This window comes from Myotis daubentonii, chromosome 10 (genome assembly GCF_963259705.1).
Source record: "Myotis daubentonii chromosome 10, mMyoDau2.1, whole genome shotgun sequence".
Taxonomy (NCBI): Eukaryota; Metazoa; Chordata; class Mammalia; order Chiroptera; family Vespertilionidae; genus Myotis; species Myotis daubentonii.
In genome coordinates this window covers 55,869,529-55,892,716 of record NC_081849.1, presented here as the reverse complement: position 1 = coordinate 55,892,716, position 23,188 = coordinate 55,869,529, and the positions used below count along the sequence as shown (strand labels likewise).

Here is a 23,188-nt window from a genome sequence, read left to right as displayed (position 1 = left end):
GAAACTTCCTAAACTTTAGGCTTAATAATAAGGCTTTTAACTCACGTACTATGTTGTATTACTGGTTTTTGTCATTTTGTAATCTTTCAACAAATTTTTAAAATAATTTCATCTTTCCTATACTGAGGGGGAAATACTAATTTGGGATATTATAGAGTCAGTGGGAAATTAATTTTTAAAAATCTCATGGCAAGATTGAAAATATTTTCTGAACTCTCTGGAAATTACATTAAAGACAGTTTTCTGTCTTCCAAGGTTCTCTTTAAAGATGCAAAGTAATACAATGATCTTAGTTGAAAACTTTTAGGAGGAATGAAATCAAAGCAGAAAATCAGAAAAATAAAGCTGGCCCATGCAATAGCATTTGGTAAGTTAATAATTTGTAATGAGAAACTTTAAAAAATATGTTTAGCATATTTTTAAAAGTGGAACATATTTTCCATAGAATCAGTACTGCTCTTCGGCTTAGACTAATTTTATTTTTCTAACCCAGTAGCCAATAAACTAATCAATAAATGAGTAGGAAACTCAAAATAAATATGAAAGCATGAATCTACACTAATAAAAGAGAAAGATGCAAATTGACCATCCCTCCGCGACGCCCACCAGCCAATCAGGAGTGAGTATGCAAAGTAACCTGACAAAGATGGTGGGTTATTTTGCATATGCAGGTGCTGAGTGGCTGGGGGCAGGGTGGCCGCTTGCGTGCGTGCTGGCGCCAAGCAGCCTGGGTCCAGGGGACAGGCGTCCTCGGGACCCAGGCCTCTCTGAGCCTGTAGGCCTACGCGTAGGCCCAGAGAGGCCGGGGTCTCAGAACGCCCCCAGCCACTCCGGGCCTACGCTCGCAGGTTCCAAGCATCTGGGGGTGGTGCGGGAACATCCCTGGGACTCAGGCATTTTGAGCCGGCATGTGCAAGCGACCAGGGCTGGGTTGGGAACATCCCCCACAGTGAGCGAGCAGACAGCAGACTGCAGTGGATTGCTTGCCCCTCACCACGGTGGCGAAGGGCAAGCACGGCCCCACAGCAAGCGAGCAGACAGCAGGGCCCTGCTTGCCCCTGGCCATGGCAGCGAGGGACAAGCAGTCCCCCACAGGGACCCCACAGAGAGCAGACACCAGGGCCTGCAGTGGTGTCAAGCAGGCAGGTCTGCAGAGAGCAGAGAACCACGGGGAGCAGGCCTAAGTTGTCAGTAGGACATCCCCTGAGGGCTCCCAGATTGGAGAGGGTGCAGGTTGGGCTGAGAGACCCACCCCCCCACCCCATGCACGAATTTCATGCACCGGGCCCCTAGTTGTTTTATAATTATTAAAGTCATTTTATGAAAATTCTGCATTACTGAATAATGTAAAAATTCAATCTCTATTCTGATGGAATTGGTCACTGAGTTAGTCAACTCTGGCTTAATTTTTAATTACAATCACTTTTTCTGGGTCTGTAATAAAGGTGTGTGTGTGTTTTTTCTGTTGTCATTGTCATTGTTCCAGCTTTTTTATATATATTTGCAAATGAAATGCATCTCCATAAATCATTAAGTCTTGGTTCCCAGAATAATGTTTTGTGTATTAAAAATAAAATTTATGGTTTGCTGAGGTTGCAACTCTTTACTGCAAAAATATATAAATAAGCAAAAAGGAAACCAAAAAAAGAGAAAGGAGAGCCCAAATGCCAATTGAGTTAAGTTCATTAAGAATGTGAAAATAGTTGTCTTAATTAGTGAATACTTTTTCACAATGACATAGTTTTTAACCGTTCACTTATATAATTTTATTGAGGTTCATTAAACTATTTTCAAGTATGAGGCTAGCTTTTGGGGGGTTTCAGTATTTTTAATAATATAATACTGTATAATACTGAAAGCTCTTTCATTAAAGCAAAGACCCCAGGCTCCTGGAATTTGACCTAAGGCTAAGACTATCTTGAATGAATTTTATGATAGAAATAAGTATACCCCTGGCAGGTGTGGCTCAGTTGATTGGTTGTGATCCCATGCACCATACCTGGTAGGCTTGTGGGAATTTCCCACAAATAAATTTTTATATGCACTCTTGAACCCATCAGAAAGTATAATGGGTGAAATGAAGACCAGACTCTTTAAGATATATCTTTCAGGTGACTACAAGGACCAATGACATCCCCGAACATTTATAATTGAGTATTGTATTACCAATAATACAAAATTTTTTGTTTCCTCCCTCAAAATGGAATTTTTTCTTCTCAAGATAACTGTCCTGGTGGAAATTCAATGAAAGCTTCTGACTACAGGGTTCGATTTCCTTTTCTCTCAGATCTTTTCTTAAGCTGAATCAGTAACTGTGAAGATTAGAGGAGGGGTTAATAGTGTAATAAACAAATACTAAGTAGGTGCACACATTCACACAAACATCTAATTCTGTCATAACAAGCATTCTCTAAATCAGGAAAATTCTCAACTCTCCTGCCCAAGCATTCCCAACTCACCAGCATGGTCTAAAATGTACTTAATTTCATTTAAGAGGAATAATGAAGAAAATTAATGAGTGCGACTCTGTAAAGTGATACAGGGAGACAAAAGGTAGAAAAAGAAAAAAAAAAGCAGGAGGCTGAGAAAACCACCAGAAAAACATTTCCATGAGCAGAAAGTAATCACAACTGTCTTATCATGAGCCACCCTCTTCCCACAGGTGCCTCCCAAAACCTAAGTGCAAGAGATTAAAGCAAAAGTCCAATACCTAGAATGTAGGAGACAAAGATACAACCTGAACCAAAAGAGAGAGACTAGCTGGTTTGGCTCAGTGGATAGAGCATTGGCCTGCAGACCAAAGGTCCCAGGTTCCATTCCAGTCAAGGGCATGTACCTTGGTTGCAGGCTCCTCTGGTCCAAGCCCTGATCAGGATGCACACAGGAGGCAACTAATCGATGTGTTTCTCTCACATCGATGTTTCTCTCTGTCTTACCCTCTCTCTCCCACTCTCCCTAAAAAATCAATGGAAAAATATCCTCTGGTAAGGATTAATAACGAGAGAGAGAGAGAGAGAGAGAGAGAGAGAGAGAGAGAGAGAGAGAGAGAGAGAGATTAAAAGAGATGTAGAGGATAAATATAAAACTAGGGGCCCAGTGCACAAATTTGTTCACCTTCAAAGAAACTGGGGGCCTCGAGGCTGTGGTGGGCACAGATGTGGGACTTGGCCCATCCTCCAGGCCCCTGCCTGGCCCCTCCCACTATGCCCTGGTCCCCTGTCTGCTGGCAGCCCCATTCCCCCCTCCACTGAACTCCCACACACTGACTGTGCAGGTCCCGCTTGCACGATCGGGACTGGCACCAGGTGGTGGCAGTGGATGTGATTGGTGACTCTGACACCAACTGCGGGTGCGAGTGGAGCCGGCACTGGCAGTGGGTGTGAGCGGTGGCTTTGATGCTGACAGCAGGTGTGAGAGGTGGCTGCCAGCCCCTCAGGAGCAGGGGGGCTTGGAGAAGCAGTGAGGGGCAATCGGGGCTGGCAGCCATCTCTTGCTCTCACTGACGGCTCTGAGCGATTGGGGCCGGCACTGGGTGCTGGCAGCAGGTTTGAGCAGTGGCTCCAGCGCCTGCAGCAGGTGTGAGTGCCAGGTGAGACTGCGGTGTGTGGGAGCAAAGAATTTTCAGTAGCCACCAGAGGCTCGCCCCAATGACAGCCAGCGGGTGTTCAGTTGTTCTGCCATTCGGTCTATTTGCATATTAGCCTTTTGTTATCTGGGATAACAGTTAAAATGAGAGTAGTGCAGAAGGCACTGGGAAAGAGTAAAGCATGCAGACAACAGAACTGATAAAGTAAGCAAAGCAATTGAAATGAAATATAAGTGGAACAATAAGCTTACAGAGACAAATTATTTGTGTGAGGCGGAACAAGTTATAAGGCATAGAGCTTAGAATAGTGCATAATAGCATTAAGTATTAAGTATTGACTATTATTGATGATGTCCAGTTGAACAAATGAATCATCCTATACAAATTGATGTTTTGGAAGAAGACAATTGCACAAATACAAAATAGTAATAATAATAATATACGTATATATTTCAAGAAATCTTTCCAGAAATGAATTAGACTTGAATTTATAGCTTTACAAAGGCAAATATGTTCAAAGACAGATTGCAATGAAATGACCAACAGAAAAACATTTCATGCTACATTATGTGGATTTGAAGTGTATAAAAAATAGAGTATAAAGCAATAAAGGTAAAATATATTTAATACATAAAATGCAATGACTATAATTACTTATTATAGTCTATCTTAAAATTTTACTTGAAATCATAAGCAAATCAGTAAAGTTTTTATAGAGAGACTTCAAGAACATTCAGATAAAATGCTTTTGAGAAACCAGAACACTAAGCCCCTTTGTCTTATGTAGATGCACTTCATCTTTATTTGAGAAGAATTGGATCTAGGACATCAAGATTCACATAAATATGCATAATAGCATAATTTACAATGACATCTTTATCATTAGGAACAACAAAGTGGTCATCCATTTATATTACCATTGGTTTACCATTTGTATGAACATTATGGTCAATTTTAATTTTCAAATTAGAGAAATGTGAGTTATTCAAACTGAACAATCAAATAGAAATAAAATATTGTACAATTGCATTAAAGAGGGAACAAATACAAGTTAATTGAAACTTGAACATATTAATTTAGAAAAATAAAGTAAAAATATAGAAAACAAGGAAATGGCTTAAATCCTTTAAGTTGGAAAAACTCTTAAGTGATACATTTTAGTGATGTAAAAAAATAATATTTCAGGGTTTGTATTCTTGCACCTGTAGGTAGACTTATTTTAAATCACTTAAAAATTAACAGTTACATTTTCGCTTATTAATACACCAGTGATGAAGTAAATGGAGATAGGGTTATGACTGTCTTTAGTAAATGTAAATGAAGTTAATCTCAAGGCGCTATAGTAACTTTCATGAGAATCTATAACCGGTTTAATAGTTTATCTTTACTCATAATTTTAGCAAGATAAGTAGAGTACTTCATTATCAAGAAATCATTTAAGCCCTAGCCAGTTTGATTCAGTGTATAGAGCATTCGCCTGCAAACTGAAGGGTCCAAGGTTCTATTCCGGTCAAGGGCATGTACCTTGGCTACAGGCTCCTCCCTGGCCCAGGCCCCTGTCTGGGGTGTGCAGGAGGCAACCAATTGATGTGTTTCTCTCACATCCATGTTTCGCTCTTTCTCTCTCTCTTCCACTCTCTCTAAAAATCAATGGAATAATATCCTCCAGTGAGGATTAAAAAAAAAAGAAGGAATCATTTAAATCTGAGAGATCATGGGGTAAGGTTAAAGATGTTTTAGTTCAGTGACTTTGCAAAGACATTATTTCCCTCTCAGCTCTGTTAACTATTATGATGCAAGGCTTTCTTTCTTTTATTGTTTCATTACAATTGACATTCAATTTTGTTACTTTCAGGTATATAGCATAGTGGTTATACATTCATATACTAGTAACTTATAAAGTGATCCCCCTGATAAGTCTAGTACCCATCTAGCACCATATGTAGTTACTACAATATTATTGACTACTAGAGGCCTGATGCATGAAATTTGTGCAAGGGGCTTGGCCCTCGCAGCCGCGGTGGCTTGCCTAGGCCCTCATAGTCCCGGCTTCGTCTGGAAGGACGTCCGGAAGGTTGTTCGTCTGTCTGGTTAATTAGCATATTATGCTTTTATTATTATAGAAGATATCCCCTTTGCTGTACTCCATATCCCTGTAGCTATTTTGTAACTGGTCGTTTGTACTTCTTAATCCCTTGACCATTTTCACAACCGCCCCCTAACCTACTCCCATTGGTCAACTACCAGTTTGTTCTCTGTATCTATGAATCAATTTCTGTTTTGTTTGTTCATTTATTTTGTGTGTATGTGTTTTAGGATTCCACTTGTAAGTAAAATCATGTGGTATTTGTCTTTCTCCATAAGATTTCATTCTTTTTTATGGCTAATAGTCCATTGTATGTATGTATGTACCAATTTTTTTAAAAAATATATTTTATTGATTTTTTACAGAGAGAAAGGGAGAGAAATAGAGAGTTAGAAACATCGATGAGAGAGAAACATCGATCAGCCGCCTCCTGCACACCTCCTACTGGGAATGTGCCCGCAACCCAGGTACATGCCCTTGACCGGAATCGAACCTGGGACCTTTCAGTCCGCAGGCCGACGCTCTATCCACTGAGCCAAACCGGTTTCGGCCCAATTTTTTTTTTTTTTTTATTATCCAGTCATCTATTGGTGGATATTTAGGTTGCTTCAATATCTCAGCTATTATAAATAATGATGAAATGAACATGGAGATGCATATATCTTTTTGATTTAGTGTTTTGGTTTTCTTCAGATAAATTCCCAGAAGAGAGATCACTGGGTCATAAGGCAGGTCCATTTTTAATTTTTTGAGGAATATCTGTACAGTTTTCTATAGTAGTTGCACCAATTTGTAATCCCACTAACAAGTAAATGAGGGTTCCCTTTTCTCCACATCCTTGCCAGTGCTTGTTTTTCGTTCATTTATTTATGATAGCCATTCTCACAGGTTAAATCTCATTGTGGTTTTAATTTGCATTTCTCTGATTAATTACTAAGATCAATGTCAAAATTTGCTGCCTATGTTTTCTTCTAGGAGTTTTGGGTCTTATATTTAAGTCTTTCATCCATTGTGAGTTTTAATAAGTTATTTAAGTTCTCCATCCTTCAGTACAAACAAGAAAAATAAAACCTATTTCTTAGAATTGTTTTGCAGATTATGAGATAGCATATGTTATACATTAACAGAGTGCATTGACGGGTGGTCAGAGAAGGCTTTTTGCTAAATGACAGTTGAGCAGAGATTTAGGAAAGGACAGAGTGTGACTTGCAGAAACCTGGAGGAAGAGTGTATTTGAGGAGGGAGAAGAGCTGGCATGACGGCCCAGGAATAAATCCAGGCTTGGTTTATTCAAGACAAGTAGACAATATGGTAGCCGCAGAATGAGCAGAAGGTAAAATAAGGATAGGGAGTGAGGAGAAAAGATCAGACAGAGGCCCAGGCCACGTGTGGCCTCATAACCAGACAGTGATGAGGGTTCGGTTTTACTGAATGTTGGGGTTTGGCAAGTTGTATAGGGACAACTGATTTCTGTGTGGAAGACTGACTTGCAAATAAGGATTTAAGTGCAAGACTGCTTAGGAGACTGTTGCCTAAGTTCAGGGAGGGAGTGACATTGGTCGGACTAAGGGGACGGTGCTGAGTGAAGGGGATGGGATATGGAAGTGAATTGAGTAATAAATTTAAAATTTGGGCCCAAGCAACTAAAAGGGCAGAGATACCATTTTTAAAGAGGAGACTATTATCGGAGAGGCACATTAATGAAGAGGAGATCAAGAGTTTTATTTTCTACTCATTTCCATGTACCAAAATCCAAGATTGAAACAGTTATAAATGTTAAATGGATGTCAGTAGTTTTAATATAATCATCATTGTGTGAAATGTCAATGATTTCACTTAACTTCTTTTTTTTTAATTCTTCTTTCTGAATTTTAGTCAAACTTTATATGGAATCACAGTCTCATGAATTTAAAGAAGCAAAGCAATTGCTAAGCCTTTCAAAATATTTCCAAATCAATTTTATGAACTACTAAGGAGCAATTACACAGTTATATAAAAAATTTATGCATAACTAGGTTCATTAGCTTTTATATACTAATTATGGACCAGATGATATTTGAACACCAATTTGTTAAAGACTAAAAGTATATTGGTAAGAGTTATGAAGCCATTTAAAACTTACTAAATGTCAGATAATTTCATTAGTTTTTATGTAATTAATATTCCATTGCTTATTTCAAAAGGTAAACATCATTATTCTTTTTGACAATTATTTTAAAGATAAGCAATTTTTTTATCTTACATTTCTGCCTAGAATATCAAGGTATGTAGTAGGTTTAAGTCTAGTTTCTATCATGGTAAATATAGTCTTACTTAAAAAACAGACACACCTGGAATTATTCTATTATTTTATTTAATGTCTAGTTATCTGGCTATCTTGCCATCTATTAATTGGGTCAGCTTTACTGTACCTTTTGTAAGAACATTTAGTTACCAAATCATAATGGTGTTCTTCTAGAGTAGGAAGTTAGGTAGGACATGATTATGAAACATAGCTTTATCCTCGGAATAAAATTTGAGTCCCAGCACTGCCAATTAAGTAGCTCTATAATATTTTATCAGTCTTTTTTTTTTTAATCCTCACCTGAGGGTATTTTTCCAATGATTTTTTTAGAGAGAAGAAAAGACAGAGAGAAAAACATCCATTGGTTGCCTCCTGCACAAGCCCTGACCAAGTTCCAGGCTGGAGAGGAGCCTGCAACTGAGGTGTATGCCCTTGACCATAATCGAACCCAGGACCCTTTGGTCTGCAGGCTGACACTGTATCCACTGAGCCAAACTGGATAGGGCCATTTTGTTTTTTAGGGCCTAATTTTTCCATCAAAGTAAGCATTGATCTCATAGTTATTTGGGGAATTCATTGAGATAATACAAATAAATACACCACACCAGAGATATAGAAAGTAGTTAAATAAGTAGTCTATAAACGGCACTTGCTATTAGTACTTCTTGTATTGTTATTACTAAATTATTATTATTATATCTTATAGAATATGTTATATCTATATAACATATAGATTTTTTTAAATCCTCACCCAAGGATATTTTTTCCATTGATTTTCAAATAGAGTATAAGGGACTGTGGAGGGGAGTAAGAAAGAGAGAGAAACATCAATGTGAGAGAGACACATTGATTGGTTGCCTCACACACATGGATTGGTTGGCTTTTACCACTGAGTCAAACCAGCCAGGGCATATCTATAACACTTTTAATGATCAACACTTACTGACAAAAACCACATGATTAAGCACCTAAAATATCTTAATGGGGAGAACTTTTTAGCAGTTACAATTTAAAATATCCTGTGAGAGAAATAGAATCTTAAGATTAAACCATCAAATAAAATACAACAAAGGCATTTTCTTTTTCAGAGGGTTCTTTGATATTTGAAATAAATATACTCTGGGAGTTCTTTGTGTTTCCTCGGCATACTGTATGTGCAGAACTGGAAAAATTGGATGATCTTTTACCTGAATAAAATAAATTTTCATGGATTTCATGCCTTTCTGATTCTACAGATATCACCCAAACAACTCATGTATTTCTTAAGTCTCTTACTTTTTTTTAATATAATAGCATATTGCACACAATTTTTGCAACTGCAATTTTCAGCAATAACAACATACTCACACACAACAGGGGACAAACTTCAGAAATATAAAGATGAGTTCATTCCCATTAAAAGAACTGGCCCTTCTCAATTTCTTTGGATGCCAGTAAACAAATTCTGAAATATAGTGATACTTTAGTTGACACTAGATTAATCATATTTAGAAACAATTGAAAGGACACTGAATTTAATTTTATTTTTTCCTTTTACGTTAATGGAACTGAAGAATATAATATGATTCAGCAAATTGATAAAGGAGGTCAGTTTTCACAAGTGCATTTTTAAAAATAGTTAAATGCAATATATCAATATTTTTATATATGCATTCTATAAATATGCCTATTATTTTCCCAGGAGGCTGTAATAGCTTTTTTTTGGATGCTAAGGAGTACTTGAAGTGAATTTTATGGTCCAGTTATAAACTCCTAAAGGAAGAGTTTATAATGGAAACATGGTGAGACGTTAAATATCAGCACTGAATTAGGTACTTTTGAGTTCCATATTTGTTTGAAAATAGTAACAGCAGTTAGAGTTTCTCCCAGAGGTGTATTTTCTTTAGCTACATGTCTAAATATGTCTAATTACAGGATTGCTCTTTGTGCCTATTCAATGTTGATACTAAATATTGTTTTCCATTACTACCATAGTCTTATTTTAGAGCTTGTAAAATGTATTCTACTCAATAAAATATCTGTGGAAATTATCTTTTTAGATTGAGTGCAATGTTTTCCATTGATAAAGGTTGAGAGGCAAAATGTTCCCTTTTTTGACTCAAGACATTTCAATAGTTTATTTTAGAATAAATATTATCTACTTTCTACCTTGACTGGAAAAAATGAATAATAACAACTGGTAATTTACTATGCAGTTTACCAAGTACTTTGAAAATAATTTTGTTTAAGCCTGAGCACAATTCTGTGAGATATGTTCCCTTTATCATTATCACGATCCATTTTTTATCTACCTGACTTCCTTTGGTAAATGACAGATACAAGACTTTACTATTTAAAATCTTTTGAGCATCAAAGTCTTTATTCTTTAGAGTTGCATGAATTTTTCCAAAATTCTCTCGGACTTTTCAATGACTGAACAAATAAATTCTAAGAATTTATGTCGAAAATTAAATGAGCATATATTTGTAACATATGAGCAATTTGTTTATTTCTCATCAGCTAGATAAAAATTTAGTTAATATTTGAGTTAAAATAGCATTTTAGCCATGTATAATTATAACTTAAATTTGAAGTTTAAGGTAAGTGAAACTGAATGCAGAGTCAATGCTTTCAAGAATTTATGGGTAAACTGAGGCTTTTGAGTTTATGTCATGAATGGGGTAGAAGATTAAGGACAGTGCGGTCACTTTCACATTGAAATCTATGGTGATGATTCATTTCCAGGTCAGAAGGATGGGGGGGGGGGGCGAAGAACAGATTCTGAAAGCTATATTGAGATAAATGGGATTTGTATCAATATCAATCCCATTTATAAGAACATCCAAACCTGTAGAAAATTTTCACAGAAAACTCCTTTGAGCCAGACAAAGGGTACTTCTGGAAACAAGATCGCTCTTGAGTGAAGATGCTTCCTAGAGTGACAGTTTGCAGTTTATTTTATGCATTGTTGGAATTAAGGAGGTGAAGGAAGATGACTAAATGAAGGTGGGAGAAAGGCGGGGAATGGATTAGAGGACAGTTAACAAGATTATGTGCTCTCTGGAGTGAGGTTATGCCTCCCAGAGGTCTGATGAAGAGGATTGCCCTGCATTTCCAAGGTATGTGAACCTAGAGGAACAAGACCAATGGACAAGATAAACATTTTGCTATAGAAGTTATATGCATGGGCCATGACAACCCACCATGACCTGTCCATTTATGAATTTATGATAAGATCACGGTGTGAGGTTACTTTCCATAGAACCCTTTTTTCAGCTGCAGGATAGCAACCCCAAAAGTTAGTTCACTGATGTTATAGTAACCAGAGTGACCTTTTACCCAGACTTTCTGTAATTTTCTAGAACTTTTATTGGCAAGTGAATTGAAACAAATCTGAAAACCTCCTGCAGATTTTCTTTAAAGAATGAAGATCAGTGAGAAAAGGATATCTCACACAATCCAAAATATAGTTTTGAGCCATAGCACAATGAAAATATTGCTAGCTAAATGTATCTTTAATATAGATTAATAATATTTAATTTCCCCCATGAAATCATTTTTAGAGGCTTTATTTTCATTTAGCAGCTTTATGCATCAAATCAAAGCAAAACCATATTTGTAAGCCACCTGAGTATCAATTGACTTAGCTAATCATTGATTTGATGCATAAAGACAAACCAGTTTTAATATTCAATAGAAAGTGCAAATTCCAAAAAGGAATATATATGTTTACATGTAACCACTTTATATATGTGTGTGTGTGTGTGTGTGTGTGTATATTTAACATGTTATATATTCATTAATTTAAATGCTTATTGTAAATGTTTACTTCTAGACAAACATTTTAACTTTTACATTTATTCTCTACTGATACTCTATTATAGGCATTTTTTGGTTTAAACATAGTTCATATCAAAACATCTCAAATGACTAGCTAGCTGCCTTACTCAGTATATTTAAATTTTATGTAGTTGTTAAAAAATTATGTGCACGAGGTATTAGGATTTTAATGGATAAGTTACACAGGGAATAACGTCAAATGACTCAGCTTGTCAGAATGTTAAGTGCCCTTCATACATCCCTCAGGCTGGAGAATGTCATTTCACACCACTGCCAAACTATTTAGAATTAAGTCAAGGAATGCGCAGAGCTTTTATCCCCATTTACATCAGGACTTACAGAAACATTCTGATAATATTACACTATACAGATGCTTAAGGTTACATCAAATTTTATATATATATATATATATATATATGCATATATATATATACACTCATACATATATATATGTATATATATATATATATATATATATATATATATATTCAATAGAAGTGATTTTTTTCTGAAGATATGGGTAAACAACGCGATTTAACGTGGGAGAATATATATATACTGAGTGGCCAGATTATTATGACCACCTTATCAGTACTTCATTGGGCCACCTTTTGCCTTCAGTACTGTGGCGATTCTTCTTGGCATTGACTCCACGAGATGTTGAAAGGTGATGCGAGGAATCTGACACCATGCCTGATGAATAGCACTGTCCAGTTCTGCGAGATTTGATGGTTGTGGAACCAGCTGCCTGATGGCTCTTTTAACTTCATCCCACAAATGCTCAATTGGATTGAGATGTGGTGATTGTGGGGGCCACCTAAGCAAGGTAAAGACTCCCTCATGTTCTTGAAACCACTCCTGCACCATACGAGCACCGTGGCATGGCGCATTGTCTTGTTGGAAGAAGCCATCTCCATTGGGATACGCCATCAACATGAAAGGATGAATTTGATCAGCAACGATACTTAGGTATGTTGTGCTATTCAGACGTTGTTCCACACGAATTAAAGGACCCAAATCATACCAGGAAGACATGCCCCAAACCATAACACTGCCCCCACCAGCTTGAAGGGTTGTACCCATGCATGTGGGGTGCATGCTTTCATGCTGTTTCCGCCAAAATCTCACTCTGCCATCTGCATGATGCAACTGGAAACGTGATGCATCGGACTACATGACTTTTTTCCAATGCTCGACTGTCTAATCCTGTGTTCCTGTGCGAATTGGAGACATTTTATCTTGGTAACTGCAGACAGCAAAGGTGTTCGAATAGGCCTTCGGCTTCCATATCCCATACGATGCAGTGTATGGCTAATTTGCCTACAAATGTCAGGTGGTCATAATAATCTGGCCACTCATAATAATATATATCCCACATTGAAAGGCTGTTAAATCGCACTGTTTACCCATATCTTCAGGAAAAAATCACTTCTACTGTCGTGATAAACAACCTGCTTCCCTATTTATAATGGTCTGGCCCTCTAGCAACCTCAGCTCGAAATTATAGCTAATTTGCCTACAAACATCAGGTGGTCATAATAATCTAGCCACTCAGTGTATATTGTTAATAGAAATAAGAAAATTATTGTTGAAAGACACGTATAAATAATATAGAGAAATTATTTAATTACACAAGAAAGTAAATTACTTTCATTAAATTACTTTCATTAAATTCATTAAATTACTTATGTAAGTTATTCCTCTTTGTTACTGGCAAAGACAAGGGCAAACCCTGTACCTGACTTCTAGGGAAGAGGTTTTCAACCTTCCCGTCGCCAGAACAATTTGTGTCTCACATAGTCATTCTATGGCCTCCTTCATATCATGGGGTTCTTTTCATCTCTCTTATTATTTTATTGTTATCTCTGACCTGTCCTCTCCCATTCTCTTCCAATAAATTTTCACTTTCCAAGCTCTACACATTAGTCACTAATTCATTTTAGTGATGTAAGAAATGCCCAAACCTGTAGATAATTTTTATGAGTTTATTTGAGTTTATTTAAGCCAAACAGAGGATCCACCTGAAAGCAAGATCTCAACAGTCTGGAAAAAATAATGTTTCCCAGAATGACAGTTTGCAGTGGGGTGTGTGTGTGTGTGTGTGTTTGTGTGTGTGTGTGTGTGTGTGTATGTGTGTGTGTGTGTTTCATGCATTTGGGAATTAAGGAGATAAGGTAAGGAATATTACCTGAAGGCAGGAGAAAGCAACAAGGTGAGGAGGTGGGGCTTGGATTAGAGGATTTATCAAGATTATGTGCTCTCTTGGGGGTGGTTCTGCTTCTGAGGGGTCTGAAGAAAGGGCATTTCAAAGATGTCTTAAGGTCCTAACCGGTTTGGCTCAGTGGATAGAGTGTCAGCCTGTGGACTGAAAGGTCCCAGGTTCAATTCCGGTCAAGGGCATGTACCTCAGTAGGGGGTGTGCAGGAGGCAGCTGATCAATGTTTCTCTCTCATCAATGTTTGTAACTCTCTATTCCTCTCCCTTCCTCTCTATAAAAAATCAATAAAATATATTCAAAGGTATCTTAAGGTAGATGCACAGAAACAATAGACATGATTTGCTTAAGGCAAAGAGTGACTAAAGAAGTGATATGCCTGGGGCTTGACTATCCACTTTAGCCTGGCAGTTAGGAATGTATGATCAAATTACCCTGTGATGTTACTTTCAGTTAGATTTATGACAGCCCCTTTTCATCTAAATGTATTCCATGATGTTATTGCTACATATTGGAACTTCCCAACCTTTACTAGAATCTATTTACTTTCTTTTCTTGAATTGCTTGTGAAAGATTGTCACCCTATAAACATAAAAGATGTACAATCTATGAAAGAGATTATGAATATTTTTGAAAATAAGCAGTAGAATTTTTTGAAATATTGAATACAAAGGTTTAATGTAGATTTAGCCTTTAAGTTCTAAGAGTAAATCTTTACTATTAATGTGCTCAAATCTCTCCAAACAAATTCTACTTTCATTTGCTTCACTCATACCCTTTTAGTTAATACCTTTTATTGACCTTCTTCTTTGTAGACAAACTACTGAAGTTTTTTTTTAATTGTTTCTATTTTCACTAATCAAGTCTGATATAATCTTGTCTACACATCAATGATTCTTAATGTGGGTACCAGTAATCTTCATCTCACTTCTTTTAACCACATTTTACATAAATGCCCTGCAGAATTCCTTAATAGTTGGATACTTCTTAAAATGTTTTTTTTTTCGTGTAGCTTCTATAATACCATATATCTGGCCACTCTTTCTCTATCCTCCCCTTCAGCATTATTCTTCTTTATTAAAAGGCCTTTTACTGTAAACTTTTTTGATTCCCTATTTAAATCCTAAATTTTCATAATTCTTCTCAAATCCAGTCTAACTTTTCCAACTACCTCAGTGACATCCCCTCTTTCATATTTTGAAGCTATTACAAGGTCAGGACATGCAAAACTGGATTTATTATTTTCCTTTTCAACTGTTCCAACATTTCCCATCTCATGAATGGCAACATTATCCATCTCATTGTGCAAGATACTGTCTCTAAACCACCTCATTGGCGCATTCCTTCTGTCATTTCCCTCCTGTGTCTAGTCCTGTACTGAGTATTTAAATGACTTATTGTTGTTGTTATTTTATTTTTAAAATCTTTATTGTTGAAAGTATTGACCTCTTCTATCCTGCCCCCCTCCCCTCAGGCCTTCACCACCCTATTGTCTGTGTCATGAACTTATTGTTTTTTAATTCTCATAACCACATGAGTTAGGTATTATCCCACATTGTACTCTCTATATCCAACCCATTACTATGTCATTTCAGTTTTGTCTCTTAAGTAGCTCCTAGAATCATCACCTCATTCCATTTCTCCCAACTCCTTCCTGACCTATGCTCCTGGAATCTCTCAACTTGCTTGTCTCAAAAAGCTTCACAGTTCTCTTCACCGACTTTTGCTCACCTTCAGTCTGTGGCCAGAGTGATGTTTTTCAAACAGAGCTCTTATCATTTCACCTATATGACTACCTCCTTAAATCTCCTTAAGAATGCCTTACAAACCCTGTGGGATCTGTCACCCACCTGACTCTCCAGCCTCACTGAGCTATCTATCTTCCCTCTATTTTTTTTTTGCCATTGATCTTCTACTCTTCCTGCAGATTTCAATTCAGTTGTGCTTTAGTAGAAAAACCTGACCAAACTTCCTTTTAGAAGTCAATATCTCTATTGCATGCCTTCCCATGCATCTTCTCTGTGTAGCATTATTCTAGTTGCAATTTCAAATCTATTTGCGAGATTATTCTAATAATATCTCTTTCCCCAAATACTGTTCGCTATAGAAGTTTGTGTTTTGTGTTTGTCTTTTCTGAGAGTTTTGTCACCAGAAGTTAGAATGGTATCTGCTTGATAGGAGAAATTCATCATATATTTTGGAATAAATGAATGTTTATAGACTTCTGGTCTTTCTGTTTACTCATGCGTAAACATAATTACAGATGCATACACATCATATCATTCTCACTCGTGACTTATACACATGAATACCTGCTCTTGCACATACTCCCCATACATACATATAAACTGTTTGTGATAATAAAACACATACATTGTTACCATCTGATTTTCTTTTTATATCAGTATGACCTGACTATTTTTACTAAATAATTTTATTATTTTTTCAATACCAGTGCTTAAATGGCTACATATTATTCCACTATATTTAATGTGACAAGATGAGTTAAATCAGTGCCCCCTTTCCTGTTAGAGATATACCTTGGTTAACATTTTTTTAATTAAGCTTTGCTTATACATAATTCATGCCAGATGCAAATGAGAAGGAGGTAGAGGAGAATGATGAGATACTAGTAGTTTTTATTTGAAGAGCAATTATCATTTGTCAGAAAATGTGCTAAATCTGCAAGTATACAATCACTCTGTAAAATGGTTATTATCATCCTCATTATACAGAAAGGTAAGCTAAGATTCACAGCACAAAATAAATTACTGAGATTATATAACAAGCAAGTAGTAGACCAACAATTTCATTTATTTACCTTTTTTAATATTTAGTTTTTATTGATTTCAGAGAGGAAAGGAGAGGGAGAAAAAGATAAAAACATCAATTATGAGAGAGAAATATCAACTGGCTGCCTCCTGCAAACCCCACAGTGGGGACTGAGCCTGCAACCTGGGGATATGCCCCAACCTGGAATCCAACCAGGACTTCCTGGTTCATAGGTAGATGCTCAACCACAGCCATGCCTGCCGGGCAAGGCCAACAATTTTAGTGCTAGACTGTCTGACTATGATAAAACTTGTTAATAATAGACTATACTTGTTTTAAATTTATTAATGTTTATTGTCAAATGCCCTCTTGGGATTTTATATTAATCTATACTTCTGTACTTCCATATCTATGCCAGTATCTTCACTATCATTATTATCATCATTATTATTGTTAGTAAGAAAAATGTTTTGCCAACTAAAGATATAGAAACGCATATTAATATGTTCCTATATGTTTGAACATAGGTTATAGTAGATTTGCATTTTTCTGTAAGTTGTCTAGTTTTAATCATTTTATCATTTTTACTTGCATAATTTTTAATATAATTTAGTCATCAGAGCTCTTTCCCTATTAAGGACATTAACTGTGAACATTATATATTGAACATTTTTCCAATTTTTGTCAGTTTTATTTTAATATTTAATGGGGCATGTTAGTGCACTTCTGTGTATACTTTTCATGTTGTAGTCGTTTTTACTTTTGTATAACCACATAATTCAGGGCCTTAAGCTTTTACATATTCGAGATTTGAATTTTGACAACATTTTAATGATGAGTAAAGGTTAAATAATTCTTGAAAGAAATGTGCTTGGAAATATAAATTATAAATATGGTTTATTATATAAGTGAATGCCTATGAGATCTATTTTAAATGTGTCTTGCTGAATAAAAATGTCTTAGAGATAGGAATAGCAAAAGGTTTGGAAATAGAATGAATGTATACATGATATGAATTTGGAGCAAAATGAATAGAAAGTTACCCAGAACCAGACTTTATAAAAATATATAGCTACATTATAAATTTTAAACTATGTTAAAAGCTTCTGCTGAAAGGTTATTTTTTAGAGGACATATATGTGTGTGTGTGTGTGTGTGTGTGTGTGTGTGTGTGTGTGTATTATTGTAAACAAGCTTGGTGTGATAAATAGGTCAGAAAAATGAATGGAAGAATAAGAGATTTGCAATAGGATAGTGATTTTTTTAATTGTGATATCACTGTGCTTTGTTAAAATCTAACAATTATTGCCCTGACCGGTTTGGCTCGGTGGATAGACCGTCAGCCTGCGGACTCAGGGGTTCCAGGTTCGATTCCGGTCAAGGGCATGTACCTTGGTTGCGGGCACACCCCCTGTGGGGAGTGTGCAGGAGGCAGCTGATCGATGTTTCTCTCTCATCGATGTTTCTAACTCTCTGTCCCTCTCCCTTCCTCTCTGTGGAAAATCAATAAAATATATTTAAAAAAATATCTAACAATTATTGTTATAATGGTCAAAAATAAAGAAATAAAAAACATCAGTGAGCCCTAGCCAGTTTGCTTAGTGGATAAGGGTATCGGCCTGTGAACCTATGGGTTTGATTCTGGTCAAGGGCATATACCTCGATTTCAGGGTCCTCCCTGGCCTGGGACCTAGTCAGGGTGCATGCAGGAGGCAACCTACCGATGTGTTTTTCTCACATGGATATTTCTCTCTGTCTTTCCCTCTCTCTTCTACTCTCTGTAAAAATAAATGAAAAAAATATCCTTGGGTGAGGATTAAAAAAAAAAAATCAGTGAACTAGAAAAATAGGATTATAAATGTTAGAAATGGCAATTGTTTCATGAATCTGGAAGGTTATTGGATGCATCTCCCAAAGGTATTTTGCCCTCACCTCAATATAATAAATTATTCAAGCATTTCCTGTTTACCCACAAGCTTAGTAACATAAATAATGCGGTCAATTTCACTCTAATATACCCTGTGAAAATAAATGCTTTGTCCTATAGTCCTTCATATTCCCCATTGTAAGCAAGCCATACTGGGTACATAGTAGTAAATAAATATATAATTGTTTGCTTATTGATTTTAAAATGTTCTTTGTTGCTGTACCTACTCAACCCAAGATAAAAACCCGCGATGATAAACCTGTCCCTGAATGCTTCTGACACCCGGAGCGTATTTAATGCCAAGCTCTAGGACATCCCAACCATGGTTACTTTGACTGTTACGCCTTCAGATTCCAAAACTTCATCTGAGTAACTGACCACTAGACCCTGGGAGAAGGATATGCTTACTTTGTCAAGAAGCACCATAGTTTTTCTTCACAACTGTACTTGCTAGAGTGTGTTCTCACTTCTTAAGTAGAGGATGTAGTTCCTGGGACTTGTGAGATAGTCGACAAATTACAAAGGTTAGGTAACTATCACAAGTCCTGATTTGAAGTGTCTTTATTCTGCCAGATTCCGTAATTCATATAGGATTTAGTAGGTTCGATAACAATCCTTATCAAAGGATATTTGAAAAGAGCGAGTCATCGTGGTGGTTAGATAGATGGCATAGCAGTTGTATGTAAATAGTTTCCGAGGTCTTTACATGAGAAGTTTACTTCCTTATTGAAACCTAATGGATACTATGGGACACTAATTAGCATTCTCTAAGAGTTCTCCAAAAGGAGTGTCATTGGAGTTTATGTGAATTGGCAGAAAGCAGCATACATTGATTTGATCACTAAAAGGCCTTGCATTTGGGGCTTTTTTTTTTAAAAGTGGAAAATGGTTCCCCAATGAAAACATATATCATAAGAGAATGAGAGGAAGAGAAGATAAAGAAAATTGAATGTTCGTCACTGATCAATTATTCAGAATCAATTATGGTTTGCTAGGGAATGCATGCTGTGCCAAAGCCAAACCAAACTGAAGTAAGCATGAGAATTAATTACTTTCATGGTTGCATGAGGCTCGAGGAAGGAGGAGGTGGTATCAATTGGCAGAAACTTACTGCTCTCTAGGAGCTGCAAATAATTATGACACAATGAGAGACCTTGTTCCAGAATGTCAGGCATTTTGTTACGAAGGGAGAGATTCTGAATTCAGTTTATGAGAAGGGTATGTGAATTTATATAATTTCTTCCTAAAATCATTTACTGTATTAGTGTGCTTCAGAGAAAAAGAACCAATAGAATAGATATATATAATATATATGTAAAAAGATATGTATCACAAAATACATATTATATAAATATATGTAAAACATTATATATATCCACTATATGTGATATAAATAAATATATATGCATATATATGTGTATATATGTGTGTGTATAATACATATATATATAGACACACATATCTACACATATATTTGTTTGTTTGGAGAGATAAGAGATTTATTTTAAGGAACTGAGGGCCAGCAAAACTGATATCCACAGGGCAAGCTGGAAGACTACAGTTATTTATGCAGTTATGAGTCCAAGGGCTAGAAATTCAAGGCAGGGTTTCTGTGTTTCAACCTGGAGAGCAGAATTCCTTCCTCTACAGGGACTTACGTCTCTTTTTTTAAGACCTTCAACTGATTGGATGAGGCCCACCCACTTTATGGAGGGCTATCTGCTTTATTCAGAGTTTATTGATTTAGATGTTAATCACATCTAAAAATTACATCAGAGCAGCATGTAGGGTGATGTTTGAGTAGGCTCTATAGCCAACTTGACACATAAAATTAACCATCACATTTACCTTACCTACTTATGGCCTAGGTCTGTGCTATGGATAATAAACTGTATCACACTGTCATAGTTAGAAATTTCATATTCTCACAACTGTATTGCAAGTCAAGCAGGTATCAAATTTAACTCCAATAACACAAATGAGGAGACAGAATGATTAAAAACATATACATCTTAAATTTTAGATGAAGTCCACATCAAGTATCATAAAGAATTTTATTAGGTCCTACGGTTTGGCTCAGTGGATAGAGCATCGGCCTGCAGACTGAAAAGTCCCAGGTTCGATTCTGGTCAAGGGCATGTACCTTGGTTGCGCGCGCATCCCCAGTGGAAGGTGTGCAGGAGGCAGCTGATCGATGTTTCTCTCTCATTGATGTTTCTAACTCTCTATGCCTCTCCCTTCCTCTCTGTAAAAAAATTAATAAAGTATATATATATATATAAATAAAGAATTTTATTAGTGGTCAGTAAGAAAAAACTATGTTAGAGTTAAAATTAGCAGTTATTTGAGGATGGTAGCAATGTCATGTCATGTCATCTTTATCATTAAATTACAGTTATCCTATTAACTTGAAATTTTAAGTAACTTCAACTTGAAATATTTTCACTTCATAGAAGTAGGTAAAGTATACCAATTTTGATGGTAAGAATGATAATGTCTTTTCTTTTTCTCTTTTGAAAAGTAAACATTAAAACCATGCAAGGAATGAAATAGAACTACTCTTATGTAATCTATATCTAGATAGAAAATGAGAGAATTAGATAGCCATTGTTATCAGTTCTTGCCAAAAAATCTGAAGTGCTCCTTCCACTGAGATACTTTTCCCCATAACTTAGAAGTCTTTTCCCAATAACTTAGAAGTCTTTTCCCCGTAACTTAGAAGGGCAGCGGTTCATATTAGTTAAATAGTATGTGAGTGTGTGTGTACGTATGTACACATTTTTGTGTTGTGTCTTTTTTTCTCGGCATAGATTTTTCCCACGTGGAATCACTGTTAATTCACAGGTGACATACAAAGGGGAATTAAAAATCCTCTCAGTATTAAAAGGTCCCCCCTGGTAAGGCATTATTTCCCTTTCACTGTCATTGAGAGGAATTCGTTTGAGCTAAGAAACATTGAAGAGTCTCTCTCATTTTTAGAGAGTGATTTTGTTAGCTATACTGCCAGAAAGGGACTGTTATATCTATCATGTGAAACATTTAAAAACCAACCTAATAAAAGTGATTATGTTTGGAGTTAATGAAGCACTGATTCCCCTAACACCGTTGAGTAAAGGAAAGAAAGATCTTTGCCAATAAAAATCTCATCAGGTGATGGCCTTGACAGAACATCCCACTACTCCTGTCAGCCAGAGCTGTCATAAACAAACCACTGATGAGACAATGACAATAATTAACACTGTGCTAATGGGGTATGGAACCTCACAGTTATTCTTTCAGCTACAGTGAACTGAATGAAAGCCAAACAGTGCACATGGCTTAACATCATCACATGTTTCTCTTTTATTTACTGTGGTTATGTTGGCTGTCTTGTGTTAAAAATGACAGATATGCTTTTGGAGGCTCGTGGGATGGTAGATAAGGAAACTAGATGCTGGAAATCCCACAACTATGTTCACATCACCGTTAATAATTGACAGCGAAGATACTGGCTTAATCTGGACTTTGGTTAGATAAGACTGTGGCCATGTGGGAGACATTTTTTTATTGTGATAATAACTGTAGGCGAGAACATTCTTTGAGCCCCAAATTAAAATAATCAGAGGTAATGGATTTTATTAGAGATGTTGTCACTGGCAGAATCGGGTTATGAAGTCATGAGATTTGCTGGCTGCTACTGCTATAAGCAGCCATTTTGATGATAATTTTTGTATGTAAAAGACATCGTATCTACCATAGGGCAGTGAATTGAGTTAGGAAGCTGATAGCATACCTTGGCACGTAGGTTCCCTGAAACTCTCCCTCTGCTCCTAATCTCTAGACTCATCATTAGAGTATAATCCTCCTTCTCTACTGCATTGTCAAGTGCATATCTAAGAGGTCTCTCCCTCTTGGCATTGCTACTTTTCAATAAGATATTTATGGAACACATGAATACTTCCTTAAGTCACATTTCAGTTTAATAAATTTCATCTTACACAAGGGACAAGCATGGTACGTCTAGACAGATTTTTTTTTCATTTTAGCTTCCCTGCTTGAACTCCAATCAAAGGAAATAGCTGTATTACATAAAATGCATTCACTTGTGGAAATGGAAATGTTTTGATCTCTATTAAATACTGGAAATTTAAAAAAAAGTTTGAATGTACTCTGAAAAGTGAGATTATTTTTACCCTCCTGAATGACAAATCTTTCTGAACAGGCTTTCCAGCAATTAGTCTTGCTCTCATGCTATTTCTACACTGGCAAGATGAAGTCTGTTACTTGCCAGATCTCCAGAGAATATGGTGCTTTCTGTACAGGCACCAGGATTTGTCCAAATGCCAGCGTATATGCTTGTACTTGGCCAGTGTAGAAATAGCAGAAGATGCCTGAAATATTCTAATTTTGATTGAATTATTTGGGTGATTTCTCTAAGGAATCACTGCTTAACCTCTCTAAGAGTTACAGATTGTTAGACATAATGCAAGTAAATGTGTGGGTTATTTTGATTATTTACT

General features: G+C 36.4%; 1 protein-coding gene across 2 annotated transcripts in view; it reads left to right on the top strand.

The window, feature by feature from the left end:
* The window catches only part of DGKB (diacylglycerol kinase beta), a 524,454-nt gene that overhangs the window by 317,009 nt on the left and 184,257 nt on the right, over positions 1–23,188 (top strand). The window lies entirely within an intron of this gene.